This window comes from Notamacropus eugenii, chromosome 1, assembly GCF_028372415.1.
Source record: "Notamacropus eugenii isolate mMacEug1 chromosome 1, mMacEug1.pri_v2, whole genome shotgun sequence".
Classification (NCBI taxonomy): Eukaryota; Metazoa; Chordata; class Mammalia; order Diprotodontia; family Macropodidae; genus Notamacropus; species Notamacropus eugenii.
The window spans coordinates 231013685-231020915 of record NC_092872.1 but is presented as its reverse complement, the minus strand read 5'-3'; the positions used below and the strand labels follow the sequence as shown (position 1 = coordinate 231020915).

Sequence of the window (7231 nt, the reverse complement as noted above, 5' to 3'; positions counted from 1 at the left end):
TACTTAGCAAATGCTTTCTCATTTCACTAGATATTCATTCATGCAGTTTTCTAGATGCTGGAATTCCAGTGTTTTGAAATATCATTCACCTATGCATTTCGCCCCATCCCTGGAGATGACCTTGAGAGAAAAACTTTATTTAGAAATGAGAAATGGCTATAATAATGGGAGGGGGAATTGTTTCATTTCACTCATAGTGCTACAATTCAAGATAAAACTCAATTTACAAGAGAATTCTTAAAGGGGAGAAGAATTTATTTTGTTTCAGGAAAATATATTTAATCTTCTTCCAAAGTTAATTTGGCTAAGTTGAGGAACCTCTTTGTGTTTCCCTTTTTTCCACCAAAAAAAAAAAAAAAAAAGGAAAGAATCATTCTTGCCTTTCCCCCTATCCTGTTGAGGATACCTTCAGAAGATACGAATCTAATTCAGTTCTAAACAGTTACTATGTTGATGGGTGCTGGTGATATAAAGATTAAATGAAAAACAGTCTGCATCCTTAGATTGCTTCCTAGGGCTGAGAAGGGCAGCCAAGAGGAGATGTTTACATTATATTTAGGACAACTTGGTGCAAAACTGAGTATACTAGTTACCAAAGTAGCAGGATGGGTGAGTTTGGCACACAGCAGGCATTTAGCAAATGTTTATCGACTAGTGACTGGCGAGTGGTAGTACAATCCTTGAAACATGCTCAATGTTCTCTTCTTGCTGTGATCACACATGGAGGCTTAGTGAGCCTGATTCTGGAGGTTCAAACCAGGGGGTGCTGTGCCTCTGATTCAGAGAACAAACTGGTAATCTGGGATTGGTTCCTGTCCATTTACTTTGGGAGATGAAAAACCTTTGAGTTGGCTGCTGACTTGAAAATGTGTGTAAGGCAAAAGGTTCCAACGGAGGAACTTCACTTTGTCTCATCGGCATTCAAGTAAGGATGATGGGATGCCTTAGAAGCCTTTGGTGAGGAGGTGGGGAGGTCAGGAGCTGAGGAGATGAGGAGAGCCCTTCTCCAACCTGGTACTATACAGTTTAATTTGTGTTTCTTCTATCTCCACTGTATTCATTTTCTCTTGATTCTAAGTGAATTACCATTGAGATCAGATGACCCTGTGGGCTACAAAAAGTAGGAAAACTCATCAAAGGTCCAGGAACTGGAGTCCATAGAAGAGTTTATCAGCAGCTGAGCCAAGTGGAGAGTGAGCCGTGAGGAGGAACTTGCTAGACCCAGAAGGAAATTGACCTGGATGTTGAAATATCATGCCCCAAAAGTATAGTAGTGACTTATCTCAACACTATGATGCACCCAAAAGTAAACTTGACTGCAGGATTATTTTGTAGTGACACCTTTAAGTAGGAGAAAATTCTAATGACCAGTTTATAAGGAGGAGAATGTGCTCTGGTTAATGGGATGTCTTGGTAAATTTGCCATCGCTATAGTTCTCCAATATACATTCCTTTGTAAGGTCACTGATACAGAGAAGGTATCAGATGGTTAAAATCAGATTGAGATGCTTATAACTGGTGAGGTGATATCGAGGAGATATTAACTGGTGTTGATATTAGGGGGCTCATGGACAAGAGTATTAAAAGAACTATCCCAATCCCTTAGTTTACCCCTAGAATCCTAAGGGATAAACAAAGCCTTGCTCTGGGATTCAACATCTCAGCGCAAGTAAGGATTGGGAGGATAAGTCCAGAGCTTATAGATACTACTCAAGGGGGGAAAGGAGGAGAAGATTTATATTGTGCAGAATGAGATGCTGCTTGGCAGAAGAAATGTTTGGCTAATCTCGAAATGCAGATAAATTTTAAAAGCCCTGGGAAGAGGTGACATGATTACAAAATATAATGAGTTACAATGCAAATGTCTGATTGAATTGTTAGATGTTGGTGCCCAGTTGTACTGCAGACCCTAGTATCATGTGGTCCTTACAGCCACACTTAATAACTAGCATTTATATAACCACTTTAATATTGGCAAAGCACTTGACACATCCTCATTTGATCCTCACAACAAGCCTGTGAGGTAAGTGCTATCATTGTGCCTATTTTACAAAAAAAAGGAAACTGAGTCTGAGAGGTTGTGGCTAACCCAGAGTCACATCACTAGGAATCTGAATTTAGGTCTTCCTGACTCCCAAGTCCAGCACTTTATCTGCTGAACCATTCAGCTCCTAGGAATCCCCATTAAAGGAGTAACTACTCTGGGACTAGGATTATATGGCGCTAGAATGGATAATTTAAGGGCTAAAGGAGACTTTTAGGGATGATTTTGTCCAACCTTTTCATTTCACAGAGGAGGAATCTCATGCTTAAATTGGTTAAGTGAATTACCAGAGATTTCACAACTAGTTAGAACCCAGGTGCCCTGATTCCAAGCCCAATGTTCTAAGGCTTCTTCTGTGACTCCAGTATACTACCTTCTACCCATGCATGTATCCATATGGTCTCTTGTCATCTTCACTTATTATAATTAATATTCATAGCAACTTCTGATCACTTTCTTAGTTGACATGGGTCACTGACCCTGCTCCTCTTTGAGAAAGTGCTGGAGAGTTGTCTAAATTATATCTGATGGATACAGACCCCAGTAGGTTTCTGCCTGAACTTTGGACCCAGGGGTGAAATGCAAGTACCCTGTCCATTAAGTGAGCCATTTCCCATCCTCTCAATTAATACTCCCATATCAGGTTATCTTCAGAGATGAGACTAAGTGCATGAGCAAGCAATGTTTCAGCCCATTTGAAGTCCAGGGTCTAAAAGGAATCCAGAAAAAAGACAAATCTTTTGCTCTTCATCAATGCATACATTTTTTTTTCTTTGTTGCTTCACTGGGACCAACGAGAAGTTACATAGATATAGATTTGAATTCACAATAAAGAATGTCTGGAATGCATTCCCTCCTCACCTCTACCTAGCAGAACCTTCCTTTTGAGCACAGTTCAGTCATCATCTCTTGGACCATATCTTTCTTGATCTCACAAGTCATTAGCACACCTTTCCTCTCAATATCACTGCCTGTTACTTCATATACATTTAATATTACCTGGTATATACTTTCTAGTAACCTATATGAGTTTATATTATACTCTTTTAGGAGCATGAAAGCTCTTAAGGACAGGAACTATTTTTGTTTTTATCTTCATGGCCTCAAAAATTAACACAATGTCCTGGAGAACATAGTAGGTGCATAATAAATGTTTGTTAAATCAAATAATTGGATTAAATTGGGAAATCCATTTCATTGTCCATCCTTATATCCCATCCTTACTGGGATAGCCAGTCCTGGAGTTTGTCTCCAACTCAACTACCCTTACCCTAATTATCCAACATTCTCCCATCATGTTGGACCCAGTTTCTCTACATCAGGTCTTTCCTGTTCCAAATGATTTTCCATTCATCTGCCAAAGTAATATTCCTAAAGTGCAGGTCTAGCCATGTACTCAATAAACTTCAGTGACCTCCTATTAGCTCTTGGATCAAGTAAATACTTCTCTATTGGACATTTTTAGCTCTCAACAACTAGATCCTTCCTAAATTTCCATTCCCATCCAGGTACTCTATAGTCCAGCTATCCTGGCTGGTTCCATTCCTCACACAAGACTTAACTTTCAACCCACTACAGCATTTGTCCAGGCAAATATCATTTTCCTTCTACTCTCTAAAATCTGGAGCTAGTTGGGGGAAGGAATTAGGCAACTTGACCATCCTCATAGGTAATAGTAGGGAGGAAGATGGGGATCTCTCTGCCTTTTAACTGTCTCCCATTCCTGGACTGCAGACATCCTTGATACTACCTCTCAAACCTCTGGCCTCCTTCAAAACTCAGCTCAAGCACTAACTTCTCCAGGAGTCCATTCCTTGTCCCCTGACTACTAATGACTTCCTCTTTAATGTTTCCATCCACTCTGTATGTATCTTGTATTGACCCATGTATGTACCTGCTGTCTCTCTCATTAGGATGGATGCTTCTTGAGGGCAAGCGATATTTTTGCTTTTTTCTTTATATCCCTCTAGCACTTTACTCACCACTGATCACTTAGCAAACATTCTTGTGTGTTCGTCCTTCGTTGCTGAAGAAGACCATGCCATCAGAGAAATAATGACATGTCTTGCCCTGGACATTGTTTTGAATGAGGGAAGGCTTTACAGGTCACCAGCCTCACTTCTCCTCCAGAGCCTTCTGAATCTAGTGACAAGATATTCATCAGGATGACTGGAGATGACCCAGAATGAGGCAGTGTGGGGTTAAGTGACTTGCCCAAGGTCACACAGCTATTAAGTGTCAAATGTCTGAGGTGAGATTTGAACTCAGGTCCTCCTGACTCCCGCACTGATGCTCTATCCACTGCACCACCTAGCTGCCCCTTGGCAAACACTCACTAAATGCTTGAATATTTTATTTGATTCATTATCTGATCAAAACTCCAATTCTTAGTGCCAAGTCCCATCTAGGCTGTGGGTCTTATATTCAGAGACCTCTTCAACTGTCCCCAACTTTCTTCTGTAATCCTCTCCCACTGCCTCCACAACAGACATTGGAGATGCTTGTTGATTGCTAGAAGTTAGTAACCAACCCAATTGTAGAGTGTTTCCTGAAAAATTGTATTGGTCCATGGGGTTTTGAAATAACACTTTGCAATTTCCAACCAAATGTAAATAGTCCTTTTCCTCATTTATACCCAAGGCTATTCCAAGGGAGATAGAATAATAGAGCGAATTCACACTGTGCTTTACTCCATCCTACATTTAGATGAAAAAATCCAAATAAGATTACGTTAAAATTAATCTCAAGCTTATAAGAAAAATGGCAGCCTAGGAGGGATGTAAAAGGAAAAGGTGGATAGTCTGGCCAGTCCTATAACAATAATAGCAGCTCACATTTATTTACAAAGTACTTCACATATAGTCCATTATCTCCCTCAATACATTTAATAATGTTATAAAGTAGGTGCTATCATCTTCCGAATTTTATAGGCTCAGAGAGGTTAGGTAAGTTGCCCACAGTCACACAGCTGGAAAGCTTTTGAGTTGGGATTGGTATATAGGTATTACCATCTCTAATTCAATTTCCTCCACAGGATATCTTTGCATACTGGTAGGAGGTAAAGATGTGACTGGATGGTTGATCAAAGGCAGTTGGTGGAGCTGTTTCCTCTTCTCAGCCTTTCCACTCCCAACCTCCTCTCCACTACCACCTATGAAGATGGTCAATTTGCCCAGTTCCTTCCTCCAACTAGCCCCAGGTTTTAGACAGTAGAAGGAAAATGATATTTTCCTGGACAAAATGCTGCAGAGGGCTGAGAGCCAAGGGAAGAGATGAATCTTTCCTCCCAAGCTACTGGCCTTTTTTCTGCAGGGTGGAGAAGTTTTCTCTGGAAATTCTAGGAATTGAGAGGCATTGGAAGAGATTAAATACATCTCATAAATGTAAAGCATCTCTCAAACTTTAGACCAGAGGCATGAAATCTGTAGTAACCTTTAGTGGGAGCCTCCTTTATCATGGATGAATCAAGGATGTTTGGAATCATCATGCTCACCAGTCCTTGCTAAAAAGGACCAGGGCTGTGATTTTATTTTCTCCCAGGGACTCCTTGAGGTCATGGCCTGTCTGGACAATTAAAGACAAACCATTCTTCCCATTCTGGGGAGATGATCCCAATCTAGCCCCCCAAATTTCCAGTTGGCAAATGGTGTTTCAGAATATTCCGTGGTAACAAAGAAGTCACTGATGAGAAATGAGAGTTTCTGGAGCCTTCCTCCATAATTAGAAAGTTAGATGCTTCTGGAGGAATGACAACCACATTCTCCTTTACTATGATCAATAAGGAAACATTGTAGTAGTGGCACTTAATGATAGGTCTTCATCACTGTTTTTCCACTCTTCATTTTCGGGGTTTCTAAACCTGCTACCATGCTGGTAAGAGGCACATCTGCCTTCCTACATTCAAAGAAAATGATATTTCTGAGGGAAGGGGACATTACTTACATGCGAAACCATCCATTTGGCTAGTTAGGCCCTCTTCCTTTTGTCAGTAATTAGTGACGTTAATTGCTGGCCTGCTCTTTTGCTCTTCTATAGACTCAATACTGCTCCTTCTCCCATGGCCAAGGTCTAGTTAGAAAATTTCCAGCTAGAAACCCAATTTCTAGTTAGAAAAAACATAAGAATGATAAGACTTGGAGCTCTGAAGTTACCTAACCTTGTGCTCAACTTCTAGTGACTGGGATCCTTCGTTGTCCCCTAGGCTTCAATCTTTACCTTGGTTCCCTGTCTGCAATCCAGGCTCCTCAAAAACTGAATTTTAGCTAGCAACAGCCCTCCCAGCAACTGGAGTACAGAGCTTCTGTGATTGAGTCCTTATCACCTGCTGCCAGGTTTCCTGAATGCTAACCACCTGCTTGCTTGGCCCTCTGCATCCTAACTGTTGCCAGATTTCCCTGATACCATATAGATACCTCCCTGTTGAGATATCTGCCTGTTGCCTCCTAGACTGCTCTGCACATGATGGACCACCTGCCTAAACTGCCTCATCTTCCTATTGCTGAGACCATCCCCATCATCAGTCCTGCTTGAGCTGTTCTGCCTAGTCTCTAGGTCACTTCCGTCTCTTTCTCATCTGCCCTGCCCTCAGTCTGAGCCCCAATTCTGACAAGATCAGGGTTCAAAGAAAAAAGAAGCTTCCTGAATTTGGCCTTAGCTCTGAAGGGCTAGTTCAGACAAGCTGACATCATTCTGTGCTCTTGGCCTCACTGCCTGTTTCCAGGGAAACAGCTGTGAAGTCATAGATCTCCCTAATGAAAGCTCAGGGTAGGAGGAGAACAGACTGTTGCAGGAAGCAATAACACTCCTCTGTTCAAAAACATAAGTGACAGAGTACATTAGGACCGGGGAAGATTTTCCCTTGACAGAGTAAGCAGTCACCTATGTGGCACAAGGGGGAAATGGCCTCCAGAACATGCCTCCCTTTCTGCACATTGGTATGCCTACACTTCCAGCATCACAGCCTATTCCCTTGGATCTTTTCAACCTTAAGAATCCCCTCTGAAAAGCATCAGTGGAACCAGAATTGTACACACACACACTGACTACAAGAATGTGTATATATGTATGTATGTAAATGTATGTATGTAGCTCTAAATGTGTATACTTGGGCTGGTGTCATGTTTTTCATTTTATTTGAGAAACAGTCTGGCATATATGCAGATGTATAATCAGAAAAGAAAAAAGGAA

General features: G+C 41.2%; 1 long non-coding RNA gene across 1 annotated transcript; it reads right to left on the bottom strand.

The window, feature by feature from the left end:
• Positions 1-234: 234 nt before the first annotated feature.
• On the bottom strand, positions 235-6728 carry LOC140517128 (uncharacterized). The gene is made up of 3 exons (XR_011971485.1): positions 6260-6728; positions 5987-6146; positions 235-1111 (listed from the first exon to the last, which is right to left on the bottom strand). It is a non-coding gene; the product is annotated as an uncharacterized lncRNA (long non-coding RNA).
• Between the last annotated feature and the right edge of the window lie 503 nt (positions 6729-7231).